Raw genomic sequence first — 21443 nt, 5'->3', positions numbered from 1 at the left:
GCTCCGAACCATGATCAAGGCGGTTGGCTGATAAAAGCAGACAATCATTGAAGAACAAATTTCACAACATGATTCGTTTCCCTATAATACTACCTTGCCCCCAGCAGAGATTAATTACAGGACCATGTCATCTCTTCTCAGAACGAAGCGATGAACAAAACTGTTAAGATGCTATAAATAATCTATTGAAAATAAATTGCTTCTCTTAATTGGAAGCTCACTGGTGCCCTTAGATCATTTCGTTGATACAGAAAAAAACGTCACTAATAGAAAATGCAGTGGTTAAATAATAAAAGTGTGAATAAAGATGGGAGACAGGAGCATTCGGGATAGGATACCAGAAAAGATATCACACAGAAGTAAGTAGACAATGATACGGTATTGACACATAATAGTTTTTTTTTTCAGTTTAGAAACTTGACTTTGTACGTGTTACTGGTTTCCTCACTATAGTGCTGCTCCATTACTACCTAATTTGCAACAGCGTAACACAACGTGAAAACTGTGTCACCTCTTGCAACCTGTCGGGAAGTCTCAGTAACCCGTGGTTGTGAGAGTTACTCTAACAAACTTGCTTCAAAAAATCTATTAAATCTTTCTGCTATCAACAGAAGCTAACAAAGGAATGGAAACCACTTGAATTCTTCGAATCACTCAAGTTCTGTTCCCCTTTATCCAGCGAGAATTTTAACAGGAAATTCTACTCTTTGCGAGTTCAGAAGCGAAGACTTCCATTTGGAGCTAAATCTCGTAGTTAGCAAGACATTTGTAAACTCCCAAGCATTGTGTTACACTTGACAAAGCTGCTTTGAGAAAGTCTCTAAAATGCTACCACAGAAGCTTCCTCAAAGCTCCTAAAGGTTTAATGCAACGGCCCTTCTCTCTTCACAGCGCGTATTTTACCAAGAGCTTTGAAATTGAAACTTATTGGTCTGCTTCGTTACCCAGCCTAACTAGGAAGGATTACGATAAGTGGACTTTGCGACCACTTCTAATAAATTATGCACTAGGCCTATTACTTCCATTCGAGACTTATTGGAGAATAAATCTTCAAAAATTCAGGACATAAATTACACTTGAGTTCTATTTATTTATTTATTTTTTATTTCTATAGGAGACACATGATATTACGAACACATATAACTTCAAATGAAAATTCGGATATGATTTTCATGTTATTACAAAATATTATATACATGAAAATGAACACAGCAAATGCATTATATATATATATACTATGTGATCAAAAATATCCGGACACCCCCAAAAACATATGTTTTTCATATTAGGTGCATTGTGCTGCCACCTACTGCCAGGTACTCATTATCAGCGACCTCAGAAGTCATTAGACATCATGATAAAGCAGGATGGGGTTCTCAGCGGAACTCACGGACTTCAAACGTGATCAGGTGATTGGGTGTCACTTGTGTCGGACACGTACAGCACAAAAGGGTACAGGCCGATCTCGCCTGTTGACTGACAGAGACCACCGACAGTTGAAGAGGGTCGTAAAGTATAACAGGCAGACATCTTTCCAGACCATCACACAGGAATTCCAAACTGTATCAGGATCCACTCCAAGTACTATGACAGGCGTGAAGTAAGAAAACTTGGATTTCATGGACGAACGGCTGCTCATAAGCCACATATCACGCTGGTAAATGCCAAACGACGCCTCGCTTGGTGTAAGAAGCGTAAACATTGGACAATTGAACAATGGAAAAATGTTGTGTGGAGTGACGAATCACGGTACACAATGTGACGATACGATGGCAGAGTGTGAGTATGGCGAATGCCCGGTGAACATCATCTGTCAGCGTTTGTAGTGCCAACAGTAAAACTCGGAGGTGGTGGTGTTATGGTGTGGTGGTGTCTTTCTTGGAGGGAGATTGCACCACTTGTTGTTTTGCGTTACACTCTCGCAGCACAGGCCTACATTGATGTTTTAAGCACCTTCTTGCTTCCCACTGTTGAAGAGCAATTCGGAAATCGCGATTGCACCTTTCAACACGATCGAACACCTGTTCATACTGCACGGCCTGTGGTGGAGTGGTTACACGACCATAACATCCCTGTAATGGACTGGCCTGCACAGAGTCCTGACTTGAATCCTATAGAACACCTTTGGGATGTTTTGGAAAGCCGACTTCGTGCCAGGCTTCACCGACCTACATTGATACCTCTTCTCAGTTCAGCACTCCGTGAAGAATGGGCTGCCATTCCCCAAGAAAACTTACAGCACCTGATTGAAAGTATGCCTGCAAGAGTGGAAGCTGTTACAAAGGCTAAGGGTGGGCCAACACCATATTGAATTCCAGCAGTACCGATGAAGGGCGCCAATAACTTGTAAGTCATTTTCAGCCAGGTGTCCGGATACTTTTGATCACATAGTGTGTATGTATATAATTCTGATATTACGAAAAAAAAAAAATTGTTGCTCTTTGTTTTCCTCAATCGGATTTCCATTTGTTTCCGCAAATTTTAGTTTTAAGTTCCTGACATCCCTTTGGAAACATACCTTTACTTAATTTGCTAATTTTCTAACTTACGCCGCGCCGCTTTATAACACATCGCATGTAGTACTCTTTTTTCACATAGAACATGATCTTCATAAATTACAATTGACATAAGCTTTCCTAATCTATATGAACGTATTCTTAAAAGATACATTTTACATGCTTTTATTAATTTCTTGTAGTATGTATAAAAATGGAATCTAAGCTGAATGTCTTTTTTTTAAACCACAAAGTACTTGAACCGTTTCAAATGAATATTTGAGGAAAGTCAGCACTTAGACCGAGATGCGTTTTTGTAATTTGATTTTGATAATCGATTATTAATAATATGGAATGTGGCAATCAATATCCCAACTGTAATGAAGCAGATCTCTTATTGTTGTGGTTCGGTCATTGGGCACGTTGATTATAATTTCTATTTAAATTGCATCGTCTATAAAACATTAATCCATTAGGGCACCCTTTCTCCTCATATTATTTTAATAAATGTCTAATTCATTATAATTTCGAATTCTTTTCATTTCACCTTATTTATTAGCCTTATTTTAAATTTTCTTTTTGAATTGTATTTCCTTCAGTTGATCAAAGCGTAGCAAGTTTTACGAAGCTCGTTTATGTAAAATTCCGAGCACCAGTAATCCGAGTAAATGTTATGTATAAACATAAAAAAACAATTAGCTTCATCGTGATTTCCTCATGGGAACCCAGTTCAATTTTCAGGGGGAACTTATGCGGTTCGATCCCACGTTAAGCTGTAGATCCACATCCCGTATAGCTTTAGTGCTCAAAGAGATGTCAAATTCGAACACAACCAACCAACCCAAACAATGTAGGTGCTTTATACTCCATAAGCACACTATTAATTACAAAGTTTATAAGGTTCAGACTATAAGGCGTAATGTCAGCTTCTTAAAGAAATTGAAAGATTGGTTGAGGGGCGCGGTGGCTCAGTGGTAGAGCGTTCACCTCTGGTGCTTGAGGTGCCGGGTTCGATCCCAGCCCCCGCCAAGTGACCTTTGTGGTGGACAAACACCGTGCTCGTGGGTTTTCTCGGGGTTCTTCCGTTTCCTCCCACTTTCTTCATTCCACCATTTCACTCATCTCTCATCATCACCGTCTCCTTTAGCCTGACCGGCATAACCGTGGGACGTAAAACTCAAAGATTTTTTTGAAAGATTGGTTGTGGTTTTATTGGGAACGTCAGTATCAAGTTATTTTCCCCCGTCACAACAATATTAATAACCGACATATGTACATTAAATATTCTAAATAAAACTCTCAAAAAGTATAGCTCACACAAGTTCTACAAAATAAGAGATTGAAAGAATACCTTTTAAAAAAAATTACGACAGAGGTCAAGAAAAGGCTCGGGATTCAAGTGAAACAGCTGCCCCTTGGATTTTCGAAGTGTGTTCAGTTCTTTGAAGTGCATGTCAAGACATACTAATTTGCTTACTCAGACTCTATTATTCTTAATATATTGATATACAACATTATTGTATAAAGGTTATTTACTATAGTTAACAAGTATATGTGCATAAATAACTGTTATTATATATTACGTACATGCGTGCATTAAAGTATGTGTTTATTTGTGCTGTACTGTACATGTAGATTGTCCAGAAGTATTGACTCACTAACCTAAAGCAGGCACCAGTTGGAAACAATAATCCAATGTCCAACGAAAATATGATGGTCAAGAAGGTAGCCCAATCATCAGTCATCTTGAATTTTCCGAGTTACTCGTTGGGTGACTATTGTTATGTGTTCTGCCTGCAATATTTTGAACAGCGTACTGCATGTTCTGTTCTTCCCCATGTTTCTCAGAGTGCTATTTAAGGGTATATATAATTTTGTTCATAAAATATATGTCGTGCAATTGCATTCTAAAGCCCTGTTCTTTTCTGATATAAGCGTAAATAGAATATACGTTGTGAGTCTCTTTTTACTCTTAAGGAATTTATATCAGACTAGCAGCGTTCACCCCGCTTCGCTGCGGTCACCCCGGAACGCAATAAACTTTGTTACTTAGATAATTTTTACTTTTTCGCTTTCAAGTGATTTATAGCGCCTGTCAGTTATGTTAACCCGCCGAGTCACAGGGTCATGCGGGTTGCATATAAATACGTTTATTTTTATACCTATGATGAACTAATAACAAAGGATTTGTACGTATGGACACCTGAATGGTCAATTATCTCAAGACACTGGTAATTGAAAATTAAAGTGATATGATAAAAACCATCTAGGGTCCACATCCTAACAACCCCCCAAAAATGAAAGAAATCGGTTCACCCGTATTAGCGTGATGAGCGGACAAAGGATTTTTTTTACGTATTCACACCTGATTGGTCAATTATCTCAAGACACTGGTAATTGAAAATTAAAGTGATATGATAAAAACCATCTAGGGTCCAAATCCTAACAACCCCCCAAAAATGAAAGAAATCGGTTCAGCCGTATTAGCGTGATGAGCGGACAAAGGATTTTGTGCGTTCTCTTTTATATATATAGATTAAAGTTAAAGGTATTTAGAAATACTTCCTTATGATCCATACGTTTCTTTAAGCCAAGCTGTGCAAAGCCACACACATTGCAACTAGAAAATTCAAGTAATACGTCTATCAGAATTATGCATGCAATTTACGTGAATAAGTAACGAAATAGACTGGAAAATAATATAGTAACAGTGGTTCTGTACTCCGTATCACATTTTCATTTAATATTTAGTCTGCGGGTATCTATCACTGATATCTAAATAATATATTAGTTTATGAAATTAAATATACATTTAGTGGTTATCAAAATATAAATTTTCCTTGTATCCTGCAAAACGAACATATTACGTTCAACAGGGATACAATAGTGTATTTCACTTTCTAGACCACTTTCAAATATATTAATTGGAATGTTTAAGACTTTTGAGCAAAAATTATTATATTCTGCATTTTCTTGCAAATATACAGTGCAATAAACTTCCAACCCTATGGGCAGCAGCGGTGTTTCCTGTTAATGTAAATAGTTGTTTAAATTTTAGTTAAGCCAGTATTTTCATCACATTTTTCTCACGTATAAATATTGAACTAATGTGGATGTACGTTACCTACGATTGCCTTACCAACCTCTCCTGCGGAGAGACACTACTTTGATTTTGGAGGCAGTTGGAGGCAGTTGACCCCAAGACTTTGCAAAATTTATGTGGGTGCATATCAATGGCGGACGTATTACATGTTTTCAGGGAAGTCTTGATATTTGATCGATATTTTATTTTTAGTTAAAATATTTTATGAACACTTTCATAAATTGCTCTGCTGTGATAAAGTAAAATATGCCGGTACTATAATGATAATTCGAGGCTGCCCTAGCTCAGTCGGTAACACAGCAAGGAAAACGGGTTTAACCCCGGGTCCAAACTATAAATCTTGTGGGTGCGCCGCACTCAGAAGATTATTTGTGTGGTTGCCGGAGCCCTGGAGCACCCACGTAGTCGGCGCGCACGGTTCACACTACTGGTTTAACTGGAGTTTTTCCGTTTCCTACTACATTATCATTACTTCTATTCTTCCACGCACCCTCCTATGTTACCTACATTCTCTGTTTTGCAGAACAAAAGTGTTTAACATAAACTTAATGAGTTCATTTCATTATAATTGTATCTATCGTTAAAGTTATTAGGTATATGATTCAACAAATCCGAAGGATCAACTCAGCAGTTTTAGTGACTGAGAATAAAATATATTCTGTGGCAGGGAAAAAGTAAAACGAGGTTCGATTCTGACAGAGATAGTCTTTATAGCCTGTGAGTATGAAGTTGATTTGGTGAGAGCTTCATGCCTAATGACACATGGATGTAGCGAAGTCTATACAGTTGAATAAGTGATTGAGGGTGGTAACAGATTATGCTCAGAGAAGTAAATACTATACTGTACTTTCTAAAATCTACTTTTCCATTTACATTACAATCGGTGAAAACAATTATCACTACAGAGAGAAGATGTGTGAAGAAACTCGAATTCGGTGTGAAACGTTTGAAGGAAGAAAAACTCGAAATGATAATTATATTTTGGGAAAGATCTATGTGAGAGTTAAAGTAAATTTACACAAGTTAGTTGTGATGGACTGTGTTTCTAAAGTTGTGGAAGTTATTTCGTGAATTTCAAATATGCTCTTATTGTGTTTGTCGTAACAAATGAACAGCTTCAATGAATTATTTATTTGATGATAACCGCCATGCTACCACAGTAGACCCCCTATTCGACAACCTGGACATAACATTTTTTTTGTATTTTGTAACTCTACTTAAACTACTGCACAACAGTGGTAATATAAAGGAGTACTGAATAGATTTTATATATACAGGGCGTTTCCAAAGCACACCGACAACGTTTGGAAGATGATTTCTGACACCAAAATAAGACAAAAAGTATAGACCAACCTGGATGCACAAATGCTTCCTTCCGGACTGCCAAAAATATGATAAAATGAATTTTAAAGGTCCATACCTCCAATACACTGGGACCTACCGTAGTTGGATGAACAATTCACTTTCGAACTATTATTTGTGCGCTATTCAAAAATATATGTTTCAGAATCCTGCGCCACTCACGCCACTCATTTTTATAGAGAGAGTTTGGCTGCTTGCATATAATTTGAAGTACTCACCAACTACCAGGTTATCATAAAATAAGTATCGCTGTTCAGAGAACTCTGGAGAAGTAACCACTTGACTGAATGCAGCCAAACCTGGAAGCACATTTAGGAACATGCAGAAGCGACTGATGTAGAAAATAAAATTAGTTCCAATTTTCGTCACCAGAGGTAATTGTGGCGCTGTACAACATCAAGTAAGTACAACGTGGCAGAAAAAAATGTAATGATAAATGACAAGAAAGGATGTAATTACTTCTCCAGTGGGTCTCGTGGCATTGATTACCAATGCCATTAATACCCCGTGGTCAGTGGCAGATTTGCGGGGAAGGAGCCTTTTGAGCTGAAGCGCCCCTTTAAAATTCTTGGATATCTTACAAAAACGAAGTTAAATGTTAGTCTTTCCTGTGCTCATAAAATGCAAGCTCCCTTCAAAATTCCAGGAAAATATTAGTGTCAAATCTCCAGAGTCTATTGTGTTGAGTGTTAAGTACGGTGAGTGTGGTATGGAAGACAAATGATAATTTTGTTGAGTTGATTTTAGTTTAGCGTCCCTTTTAGCAGCAAGGCTATATGAGACGTGGACCTATTGATTAACGTGGAATCCAAGCCACATGAGCTCCCTCCGGGAATCGAACCCGGGTCTCCCACGCCAAAGGCGCGTACGCTAACCGCTTAGCCACGAGGAAGCTCAAAATGATAATTTTGATATTCAATGAGAGAAAGGCCGTAATTATGCTCCCCGTGTGACGTGTGGCATTGATTTGTACTCTTATTACGAACTCCGTGGTGTAGTGATGTGTTATGGGCGATGATGATGATGTAGGGTTCTGCCCAAAGGCAGGTCTTTGACGTGAAGGTCCCTGGGCAAGGAAAATGCATGGTGAATACTACTGTATGAGATGATGATGACATTCTAAGGACGGGACCTACAGGTTAACGTGGGATCCGATTCACGTGTGTATTCACAGGAAATCGAACCGGGACCCTTTGAACATACGGCAAAGAGTGTGGAAAGAAAAAAAGAAGCAAACATCGGATCACCATCAATTCCCTTCTGGCACATAGTGGCGCTCAAACCAGTATCACTGAAACATTTACAGGAGTGACTAAGCACCTAGAGAGGTAATTACATCCTTTTTTCTTTGCCATTTTACATCACCAGTGTCGTTTTTCTTCCACGCTGCACTTACATGGCATTGTACTGCGCCACAATTACCTCTGGTGGTGAGAACTGGAACTAATTTTGTTTTCTACACCAATCGCTTCTGCATGTTCCCAAATATGCTTCTACCAAGTTTGGTTGTATTCTGTTGAGTGGTTACGTCTCCAGAGATCTCTGAACAGCGATACTTATTTTATGATAACCTGGTACCTTTATAAAAATTGTTGCTGAAGTATCGCAGGCTTCTGAAATATAGATATTTGGATAGGGCACATACTAGTTCCTACATAAAGTCTTGCCCCCAATTTGGTAGGTTCCACAATATTAAGCTACGGACTTTTAAAGTTCATTTTTTCATGTTTTCGGCAGCTTATAACTTCAAAAGGAAGCATTTGTGCACCCAAGTTGGTCAATACGTTTTTTCTTATCTTGGTATCAGGAATCACCTCCCAAACGTTGTCGGTGTTGTTTTGAAACACCCTGTATATATAAGATAGATTCAGTACTCGTCTATATTACTACTGTTGTGCAGTAGTTTTAGTAGAGTTACAAAATAAAACAAATCTCATGTGCAGGTTTTCGAATACGGCGGCAGCATGACTGTTATCAGGTCTTTAGGGGTAGGAGCCAGTCGAACAGAGATATTATTGTAATCACTACCACACTTAAGCTGGGGATGATTGAGATCGGTAAAGCCCAGATGTGAACAAAAACAGGTAGGGACAGGATGTCCTCTATGGCTGTTTCACCTCGAGGTGGAAGGATGTGAGACACCTCCACTTTACTCAGTCCCCAGAAAACCACATGGAAAGAGAAATAAGAGAATGTAATAATAGTTAATACGACACTATTGTTTCACAGAGGATAGTCCTCGGCAGTGGAGGGATATACAGGAGGTAGTCATTAAAAGAAACCCCTGCAGGATAGGAACGTGGAATGTGCGATCATTGTTACAGTGTGGAGAACTGGAAAACCTGAAGAAAGAAATGGAACGCATGAAGATATATCTCTTGGGAATCAGCGAAGATAGGTAGCTGATGGAGGAGACGTGTGGAGCAGGGACTTCAGAATGATTTACTCAGGAGCTGTAAACAGTGCAGCAGGAGTCGATTTTGTCTTGAATAAGAAGATAGGGCAGAAAGTTATAGGCAGCTGAAGATACAATGAAAGAATAGTTATGTTGAAGATAGCAACCGAACCGAAGAATATGACAATAATCCAAGTATATATGCTTACATAAAGCTACAGACATGAGGAAGTAGAAGAAACCTATGTGCAAATAGAAGAAGTATTGATGAAAGTTGAAGGCCAGGACAATTTAATTATCGTAGGTGACTGGAACGTAGTAGCGGGCAAAAACAAAGAAGAGAATTAACTGGGAATTTCAGCATAGGAGAAACGAATGCAAGAGGTGAGGTTAGTTGAATTCTGCAAACGACATGATCTGACTGTAACGAACACTCTCTTCGAACCACCACTAAGAAGAAGATACTCATGGACAAGACCAGTAGAGAAAGGAAGATACCAAATAGACTAAATACTGGTCCGACAAGAATTCAGAAATCAAGTGAAGAAAAGTAAGAGTTACCCAGGAGCAGACCTTGACTCAGACCATAATTTAGTTTTGATGAGGAGTAAATTCCGGCTAAAGAAGAAACAAGTGGCACCACCGAACAAAAGATGGAAAAAACGAAATGAAATCTTTAAGTTTAACGTCCCACGGTTATGCCAGTTAGGCTAAAGAAGACGGTGATAATGAGAAATGAGTGAAATAGTGGAATGAAGAAAGTGGGAGGAAACGGGAGAACCCCGAGAAAACCCACGAACACGTTGTTTGTCCACCACAAGGTTCACACGGCGCGAGCTGGGATCGAACCAGGGACCCCAAGCACCGGAGGTAAACGCTCTACCACTGAGCCACCGCGCCCCGAACAAAAGATGGAACACTATCAAGCTTAGAAGAGATGAAAATATGAAAAGAGAATTTGCAAATGCGACAGACAAAGAGACGACTAAAGTAGCTTTAGCAGGTGATGACATCTATGAAAATTAATTTGGACCAATAATATTACAGTGAGAATTTGACAATGCTTTGGAGGAATGGGAAGCCATGAAAGCAGGGATTATAAAAGCTACCGACGAACACATAGGAATAGAAACGAGAACCCAATATATACCCTCGATAACGGCAGAAATATTGGAAATGATGGAGCAAAGAAGACAGTTTAAGATAACAAACAAGGAAGAGAAATACAGAAGGTGCAGAAATCACATCAACAGAGAAGTAAAGAAGGCCAGAGAAAACTGAATAAACAACTTGTGCAAAGAAATTGAGTAAAATACGAGAGTCAGAGGCAATACAGAAACGGCGTATTGAAAAGTTAGAAAACAGCTCAGTGAGGAACAGAAAACGCACAGACATAATCATAGACAAAACTGACAACGTTAATGAAGAAGAGCAGATAACAAGAAGCTGGAAGGAATACATTGAAAAACTCTACAAAGGAGACAGAGTGAACGATAAGAGATAGATGAAGAAGAAGACGTCGATGAAAATGAATTAGGACCAACAGTATTACAGTATGAATCTAACAATGCTTTGGAGTAAATGCAACATGGTAAAGCCCCAGGAATAGATCAAATAACAAAGGAAGCGATTAAGAATCTCGGAATAGCAACAAACAAGAAACTATTTAATCTTATATCTATTCTATCAGGCCTTGTTTCCATTTTGTACTAAAACACAATAACACACTGAGCAAGGCTATGTGATAATCTGTAAAAAACAGTATCACGTAACAGTTTCAACACAATAACTGTGTCTTCATCAGACTTCCACTCCTTCTGGCTGCTTGGGACTTGGTCATGATTTATATAGTCTCCGGAGATCAACTTTTAATTAGGCTCCGTCCCTTCATTATCAAGAAGACAAAGAGGCAGTCTGACTGACAAAGAGGAAATGGGAATGAAAAGGATAAGAACGAGAAAGGACATAGTAGTAGAACAGTCAGACAAAGGGGGAGCTATAGTTGTGATGGATAAAGAATGGTATGAAGAAAAACTTGGAGATCTGAAAGACGAGACATATGAAGATGTGGCGGAGAAAGGACAAGAAGAAGAGATAAAGAAAAAGATTATAGAGGACTGCAAAAAGAAAGGGTTCAAGAGGTTAGTGAGAGAAGAAGGAAAGCTACCTAGGATGAAAGGATTTCCAAAAATCCACAAAGAAGTAGTGAAGTTGAGGCCGGTGCTTAACTGCAGGAATAATATGTTAGAACCGTTGGAGAAAAAGCTTAAGAGGATAGCCGAGGCAGTGAGAGAAGGACAAGAAAGTAGGAGAGTAGAGAATACGCAAGAGGTTAAGAGGATGATATATAAATTAGGAAGAAGAAAAGAGAGCACAGTGCTATTTAGTCTGGGTGTCAAGAGTAATAGAAGAGAAAATGGGTGAAAAGAGAATAGAAAATTGGGACAGTAAGAAGGTAAGAAAAGGATTAGAGGCATTGTGGGAGAATGGATACTGCATAATCAGAGACAGGATTGTTAAAATGAAGGAAGGATTTAATATAGGATCTTGTTTGAGTCCAGTACTATCAGATATAGTAATGAATCGATGGGAGAAGGAGACGATAGAAAGAGGAGGAGAAAGACTGCTTCTTTTTTGCCATTATGTGGACGATTGTTTAGGAATATGGAAGGGAACGAAAAGGCAGCTGGACAAATTCATAAGGGACGTGGAAGATGAAAATAAAGGGATTAGACTAGAAAATGAAATAGAAGTAGACAAGGAGATAAACTATTTAGATATGAAAATTAAGAAGTCGGAAGAAGGAGAGTTTATTACATCCTGGTGCCAAAAAGAGTGTGCAGCGGAAGTGTATTGCCACAAACGAAGTGATGTGGATGAGGGGACAAAGAAGAATTTCATAAAAAGCATGGAAGAAAGAATAGGAGACCTTAATACAAATGAAGAACAGAGGGAAACCGATTTAAGGAAGTTCTGGACAGAGCTAAGGAGAAATGGATACAACGAAGAGGATAAGATCACAAGTGACATAGCAAGAGAGGGAAAGAAAGAGGAAGAAGACAAGAACAAAAAATGGTTTGGAATAGAAAGTCTAGGCAAAGAAACAGAGAAGATAAAGAGAATGCTTCGGAAAGCAGGAAATAGGACGTACAGGAAAGGAGGAAGCAGAATAATTGAATTAGTAAGAAGAACCAAGAGAAAAGCAGTAGCGGACAAAGATCAAAGGGGAGTAATATATAGAGTAGGATGCGCGGAGTGTAACAAAATTTACATAGGAGAAACAAAAAAGAAAATACAAGAAAGGATTAAACAGCACCAGGATGATGTAAGATTGAAAAGGGACAACAATGCAATATAGAAGCATCACAAAGAGACAAACCACAGGATAGGGTGGGAAGGAGCAGAGGTCATAGAAGTAGAGAACAGAACTCTGGTGAGAAAATGGAAGGAAGCTAGGGAGATTATGAGCGCAGGAGACAAGGTGATAAATTGGAATGCAGGATTCTCGATAAATAAAGAGTGGGAGAAGATTCTGCTTAAAGAAGAAGAATTGAAAAGGAAAAAAGAAAGAGGAACAATTAATAAGGAAAATAAGGATAGTTAGAGGACAGAATGTATCCAACGAAAAAAGTAAACTTTTAATTGGACACGTGTGCAGCTAAAAAGTAAAGTGAAAGCCACACGAGTGCTACTTTTTAATGAAGGGGCGGAGCCTAATTAATAGGTGATCTCCGGAGACTATATAAGTGATGACCAACTCCCAAGCAGAAGAAGGACTGGAAGTCTGATGAAAACATACTGTGCAAAATTATCGCGCAACGAATAGAGGGGAAAATCGGAGAACGGCTATCGGAGGACCAGTTTCGATTCAGGAGGAAAAAGGTTACAAGGGAAGCAATACTTAGTCTACGGTTTATCATGGAACATAAAATCTTAATAAACAAACCAATTGCGATAGCATTTGTAGATATAGAGAAAGCTTTTGACAATGTAGATTGGAGTATTATGTTTAGAGCGTTGAAGAATCTGAAAGTGAATTACAAAGACAGAAGAATAATACACCAACTTTATAGGGACCAGAAAGCTGTTATAGGAATAAGTAAGCAGGAATAAGTAAGGTAGTGAGGCAAGGATGTAGACTTTCACCTATCCTGTTCAACGTCTACATAGAAGAGGTTATGAAAGAATTCTTTGATAAAAAGTAGAAAGACGTAAAAACAAATGGTCAGATTTTCAGCACAATAAGTGTTGATAGCGGAGAACGAAAAGGACTTGCAGAAAACACTTTCAAATTTGAATTTCCAACTGAAAAAAATGCAAAATGAGGATAAATAAGAAGAAAACGAAAGTGATAAAGTGCACAGGAGCAGGACAGGAATAGGCAAACGTAAGGCTAGGTGGAGAGAAAATCAAAGACGTTAAGACTTTCCCCTATTTAGGAAGTCTAATATCCTCATTTTGGTATCCGGAAGAAATAAAAAAAGATATAAGTTAGAGAATAGCGCAGGCTAAACGAGCATTCAATCGGAAAAGGGGACTATTAATATCAAGAAATGTGTCGCTGGACGTTCATGAACGCTTTATTAAGACAGGTATGGAGCGTGGCGCTTTACGGATCAGAGATGTGGACATTTAGAAAAGCTTAAATATCTGGGTTGGAAGCATTTAAAATGTATTGTTCGCGCAGAATGCTGCGCATACCATGGACCGAAAGGACCAATTTGATTGTTTTTTTTTTTTTAAGTTTAGCTTCCCTTTCGGCAGCGAGGCTATATGAGACCTGCACTTACTGATTAACGTGAAATCCGAACCACATGAGCTCCCGCCTGGAATCGAAACCGGGTCTCCTACGCCAAAAGGCGAGTTCGCTAACCGCTTAGCTACGAGGGAGCTCATAAATCGAAAGGAAAAGAAATGAAGACGTACTAAAGGAAGCTAATGAAGGACGACAGATCATGAAGATAATAGGAAAAAGAACAAACAGCATGCTTGGCGCTTCGATTGGATCATCGTGCTGATAGAGGGAAAGGCAGAAGGAAAACCAGGAAGAGGATATAATGTCTGGATGCAGTTAGGAAGAGGACTTATCAAAGTATAAAACAGCTCTCCCAAGCGAAAAAAGGAAGTTTTAAAATTTCCGTGTTGCCCACCAAGCTGTAATTCAGGTGAAAAAAGAAGATTTCTCTAAATATCAAGAAAGGTGACTAGGTAACAGCGAACAAGAAAATGTTGATAATATGAAGCAGTGTTACAAACTGTAAGAGTAATTTAAAAAGGCGTATTGTTCCAGGCTTGATCCTTGATCGAAATGAATTGGACCAGAATACTTTACAAACATTCTAAATATTATTTTAAATTCTGATAACACTGTTTTGTCAGCCTACATACGAGTTCATTTGTTTGTGTTTAAAGTCAGGAAGCGTCTCTACACAAACACTTTAATCTGATACTTCAGTTAATCTGGTGCGTATCTTAAATGGATTAAAGGCTGTAGCAATAGCCTCCAGCAGAACCGTTACTTATATAATAGGCTAGAAAATTCATTACTTTGACACTATTCAATGTTAGCACTTGATGATATCTTGCATCAATACTATTCTCAAACGACAAAAAAAAAAAAAAAAAAAAAAAAAAAAAAAAAAAGTTGGTATGGACAAACTGTAAACTTCAACCTGCATCACACGAATTAGTTATTCTAACTTCCAGACCACAACAAGAACTGCAAAAGACAGTTTATTTTAACGACATTCATTACATTCTCTATTGCTGTCTGATTCTTTGGTTATTACAAGTAATATGCGTGTAACTGCTAAGAATATCTTTCTCATTATTATATTAAATTTGTCACTGTTAAAAAGTAACAGTAGGTAAAATATTCTTGTTAAGATAGTATTTTTATATAGGGCCTATACTGCACACAATTGGACAATTTACTCCAGATATCTTAAAATTATTAATTATAATGACAATGAACGACTTAGTTTTAGTGCCATAACAATATATTTTAACTGTTTTCTCGAAAACTATGGGGGCGCGGTGGCTCCGTGGTAGAGCGTTCACCTCTGGTGCTTGGGGTCCCTAGTTCGATCCCAGCTTGCGCCGTGTGGACTTTGTGGTGGACAAACACCGTGCTCGTGGGTTTTCTCGGGGTTCTCCCGTTTCCTCCCATTTTCTTCATTCCACCATTTCATTCATTACTCATCTTCTTTAGCCTAACCGGCATAACCGTGGGACGTAAAACTCAAAGATTTCATTTCATTTTTTTCGGAAGCCATAGTAACAGACATTTTACAGATGGGCTCAAATTTATATAAATATTTCTGAGTGTACTTTTGTTTGTATGGTGAACCTATTCCATACTATATTATGCGCCCACGTTTATTCATATGGAATAAAAAATAATTTTAAAGTGATTGCCCCTCGAATAGCGAGAGTTTAAGAGAACAGTTGTCCTCTGTCGCCCACAAGTTACGGCACTGAGGGAGAATATTTGCGGGAAAGAATTTAATGAAAATTGTGAATCATTGAGCATTAATGCTGAATAAAATGAGAAATACACGTTGTTGTTGAATGTTAGCAAACAGGTGTTAGTATAAGCAAGCTCTCTATGAATACTTTTGATAGCAAGTCACACATCAATTCTCTTGTTGAGATTGATGGGGCCGCGGTGGCTCAGTGGTAGAGCGTTCACCTCTGGTGCTTGGGGTCCCGGGTACGATCCCAGCCCCGCTAAGTGTACTTTGTGGTTGACCAATACCGTGCGCGTGGGTTTCCTCGGGGTTCTCCCGTTTCCTCCTACTTTCTTCATTTCACCGTTTTCATTCAATACTCATCATCAACCTCTCCTTTAGCCCAACCGGCATAACCGTGGGACGTAAAAGTCAAAGATTTCATTTCATTTTCTTGTTGAGATTGAGATCTAACGAGATATCATATTATTTATCTAACTTAAAACTTTTAGCTTGTTGATATGCTTCACACGGACTAATCTCCTTGACGAGGGTACCTATCAAGGTAAGTACCAATGATGTTTCATATAGAGAAAATTTGCTTTCTAATGAAGAAATTATGCCGTAAGAACTAATGGGCAAACCAGAGCCCGTTTGCCAGATGCGGGCCCTGAAAAGTTTTATTCGGTCCACCACATGAACTAAACTGACAACTTAACTTCTGATAATCAGTGCATTCTAGTTTGATCCGATTATGAGAAACTTTTGAAAGCGCATTTATAGTTTCACTCTTCACATTCTCCTTCATAATCCCTCAATCGTTAATATGAGTTCGTTTCTTATTATAAAAATTTGTAAAATGTGTCATTATTTTTTCGATAAATTAGAATAATCCGGGTAAAGTTTTTTTTCTTTTTTCCCCCTTTTAAGAATAGTATACCCATCATTTCTCTAAGATATATTTATAATATCTTATTTAACTACGTCCAATTTATGATTTGATATGTAAACATAATACACTTTATTTTAATATATTTTAGTGGTTCGCGTGGTATGTACGATTATGAATTATACAGATTAGAAGTGATACATGAATCGTTAAAATGCAAATGCAAATGATAATAAGTGATTTGGATTTACATAGGAAAGACTCAGCTTAGTTTTATTTTTCCTTATATGATTACTGCTTTGAATGAAAAGCAACGTAGAACACGAATAATACTTGCAGTAAACGAATTTGTTCCACTACCAAGAAAATTTATAATGCATTTATGAAACGGTCTAAGAATAATTTATGTAGGATCATTTACAATTGAACTGAGCAGTCTTTTCCCTATAGCGGCAACAGCAACGGGATGAATCCGATCCAAAAGACGCTCTGGACCTCTGTGAGTGTTTAGCTGATGATAACGAGTAACTAGAAACTCGCTTCTCTCTTCTACTACTCACTAACTTACATGAATTATTCCCATTTCCCAAATCCCATTTATGGCCAAGAGAAAGATCTATTTTTTACGCGGTTTGCAGAGCCGCCAATGGAATGTCCAAGGACTGTTAAAAAGTAATATTTTGGCTGCCAAAAACTGTCTTTTTATGCTCTCATTCCTGACTCCGGACACAAATTGATCACTGAGTGAATGTAACAAACATTGTTCGAATTCATAAATGAAGCCTGATGTTGTAACGTTCTTACAAATTGCATAACGGTTTGTTACTCCATCTGTCTCTGTAAATGGAAATTATTTTGTCTTTACATTATAATGCTGTAACATCGCTTTTTTTAATACTTCATATTATTTATGTGTTGATAAGTCTACAAACCACATGTGTTTTATTTCTCTATAGATTTTTGAATCTATCACTGTGAGTAACATATACACCTGTCGGTCTTGAGGTATTTGGTTGGACTTACACTTCCGTTCTAATCTTTCCAATTGTGTCTTTGGTGAATCCTCATTAAAACTAAAAACGTTAAAGTTTACAGAATTTTCTACTGCAAATTATACCTGTTCAAGTGCAATACTTCTTCCTTTTCGCTCCAAGCACCTCTTGTAAGAATTAGCTGGAATACTAAAACTGAGGTGTGATATTCGCAAATCATATCTCGTAGACAAAATAACCGAACCATCTCACGAAGTTACATACTCTACTGCTCTATCAGCAAACCATTGGAAGAATTAATAAGATTCTAACAATTTGCTTTTATTTTGTAATTGAAACATCTGTAAACCATATGTTCATAACTCCAATTAATAACTAACACACTTTCAAATAGTAATGACAATATCATGTCAACTGACTAACTTTTCATAACGACCAGCAACGAAAGTCTAATGCTCGAATAGGGGCCGCGGTGGCTCAGTGGTAGAGCATTCACCTCAGATGCTTGGGGCCCCGGGTTCGATCCCAGCCTCCGCCAAGTGAACTTTGTGGTGGACAAACACCGTGTGCGTGGGTTTTCTCGGGGTTCTCCCGTTTCCTCCCACTTTATTCATTCCACCATTTCATTCATTATTCATCATCACCGTCTCCTTTAGCCTAACCGGCATAACCGTGGGACGTTAAACTCAAAGATTTCATTTCATTTTCTAATGCTCGAACATAAAAGTGCAAAGAAATAGTCATAGGCCTTTTTAATAACCACTCAATGTTCCGAATAGAAAAGTAGAGACGTAGAACGGTTGACTATAGTAAATTTTGAGTAAGAACAAAGAGTTAAAATTTAATGATTTCACGATTGGGTTTATGGTAAGAATATATTTAATTGATTAGTTAATTAGATGCATCTTATATAACTATGTTCATTTGTAAGTCACTTAAAATTTCAGTTATAATACAATGATATTTCCAAATAATTACAAGTTTTATCTATGTAGGGAAAAGTATAATTTTCTGTATAATAACACATGATACGCTCATGGTATCGAAGAGATAAGTTCTAAAATGTATTTGTATGTATAACACTCTTTGTTTATTCAAAATAGTAGAACAAGTAACTTAATGATAGAGCTTATTCTAATTCATTAGATATCGACGAAGTAATACGAGGTATCGTGATGAAAATTTGAGAATGAAGTTTCAGTACCTAATGGTAACTTACAAATAAATTCTTGAGTTCACTTATAAATAAACAATCAATTAGATTCCACGTTGCAAAAGATGATTTCAATCGCTAGACTTATTAAAATTCAATGAAATTAAACTTACTTCGAATTAATATTTGTTAGATTTCAAGCTATTTAAAACAGATCCGGGGCCTTATCTAGAAATAAATGATTTTATCTCTTTATTTTGGTCAGATAGTCACCTTAATTTTTTGGGCTGGAGTATTATTATTATTTCTTTTTGTATAATTTTGTGTTGAAAATATTCAAGATTATGTACGTATTCCACTAAAAGTGAAACACTATTGAATAATTACATGCTACTGATTTGTAAACTACTATTAAGTTATCAAATTTCTTAGGATTAGTTTCATCATAATTATTATGTAATCTATTTTAAATAGTTCTCTTATCTCAACAATAATTTTTTGCCTGTTTCATTTCGCGGTTATTTCTCAACTATAGTAATAAATCCACAAAAAACATGAGCTAACCTGTTTCAATAATTAAAAAATACACTCAAAACAGTATAAAATGTTGTAAGTTTTGTATTTGCTCCTTGTTCTCTTCATGTGGTTTATGAATGATTGGAGCAGAAAACTATGTCGTTACAGAGTATTTAGTTGGAAGTGACTGGTGTAAATTATGACGCTTAGATCCGATAGTCTGACCTTCTCATGAAGTTCAGCATAGGAATTTTCAGACTTCCACATAATTAGTAAAAAGAAAGGCCGGGCTTTAAGTACAGACGTTTAACTCTTTGCCACCTTGACGTCACATTTTTAGGCTTAAAGAAACTGTACAAAAGTATTATGAAACCATACAAACATGTGTACTACTGGTTTTGAAATATGAATTTCTTAAAATTTAAATGTTTTCTTGGACAAGACCTTAATGTTGAAGGAGATTATCATGGAAATTATAGCCAGAAAAGACACACAATACACAGGCAGTTAATGAGTAAATGTGTGTGGACGTCAATATGCTATCATTGAATATCTTATTGCTCAAAGCAGCTGATCAAGCTAAAGTTTCTCGTCAATGACATAGATCTGAGGGCTACATAAAATAGGACATCACGTAAAGGTTATGGACGCTCCTAGGTAAGTAGCACTAGTAAGATGTAGTGCAGTACCTCCCGTATACAGAGTGCAATAGTCCAATTGTTCAGTTAAGCCCTTATATAATGTGCTAATTATTTGAAGTATTATTTAACTATTTAAAATACAAATGTTTGTAAATTGATCCTTGTAAGTATAAAACTGAAAGTGATATTTGCACTGTAAGAATTTTCATTAGGAAAGCTAAATTTGGCGTTCGTTACTGATTGAAACACATTCTGCAATGCTATCAGTAAAATAAGTAAACCCCTTGTTGTATACATGAGGTTCTAGTGGTACTGTGTGTGTAGTATAATCTCTTTCCCATCCAAAATTTAATTCTCTATCTTGATTGTGTTCTAAGAAGAATGACTGCTCAGTTTCAGCCAAATGGAAGAGAGCGTTTAATTAACTCCGCAAAAGCATCCGGGTTTCAATTACGGTCCAAGGAGGCCTACAAAAAAATCTTCTTTCTATGGGATTTGTCATTTGCATCGATGCAAACAAGATTTAAATTGAATCGCCTCTGACTCTCTCAATTTAATAATTGCATCTTTTGCCTCAGTGCCTATCGTAGCCTTTGATTTTCTTGTGAGCACCCAAGCATTATTTCTGCCTTTTTTGTTTGTCAGTAAATTTCCTAAGAAAATCAAGTGAAAAGGAATGAGACAGTACGTCGCTGTAGGAATTTCCCTTTTAAAACATATTTTTAAAACTTAGAGTGAAAGAAAAAGCAAGTTAATTTACGAGAATTCTTTGAAAATGTAATGTCGATATCTAAAGGGAAATGAATATTGTGCTAGGTCTGGAATTAATTGTAGCTACTTTTCTTTATTACAGTAATAAATGAATAAATTGGTTTAAACAATCTACTAATTGGAGGAAATTATTTCCTAATTCTTTTCAATTACAAAGTTTAATGAAACAGAGTTCTGAGCAATGAAATTCACATTTTTTATCTGCGAATTTCTTCGTTAATGTGAAAAATATTTATTTAGATAATAGATGAGAAACAAACTAATAAAGCTATAGATAAATATAGATATTTGTTATAATACAGTACCGTACGTTGAAAATCATACAGCAAGAATTGTGTTGTGTCTTCTGGAACATATGGATTGCCACGACACATATATGATACATAACATTGAAACTAATTTTACATCGCTAAAAAAGAAAATAAAAAAAATAAAAAAAAACTTTTGAACTTCAACAACACTTTAAATATGATCCAATACTTTAAGATATTAGCCACGCTCTATATTAGAAGATTTTCTCACCTATCACCACTATAATCGTTGTCACGACAGTAACATTCACACTTTTCAATTACACGTGAAATATAAGACAAAGATTTGACCGGTAAAGTTTTTCAACGGAAAATCGTTCAATTTTAAAACATAGGAGTCATCCACAGAAATTCAAAATGCCCAAT

This window comes from Thermobia domestica, chromosome 2 (assembly GCF_964235325.1).
Source record: "Thermobia domestica chromosome 2, izTheDome1.hap1.1, whole genome shotgun sequence".
NCBI lineage: Eukaryota > Metazoa > Arthropoda > Insecta > Zygentoma > Lepismatidae > Thermobia > Thermobia domestica.
The sequence above is the reverse complement of the archived record's forward strand: the minus strand, read 5'-3'. Positions refer to the sequence as shown.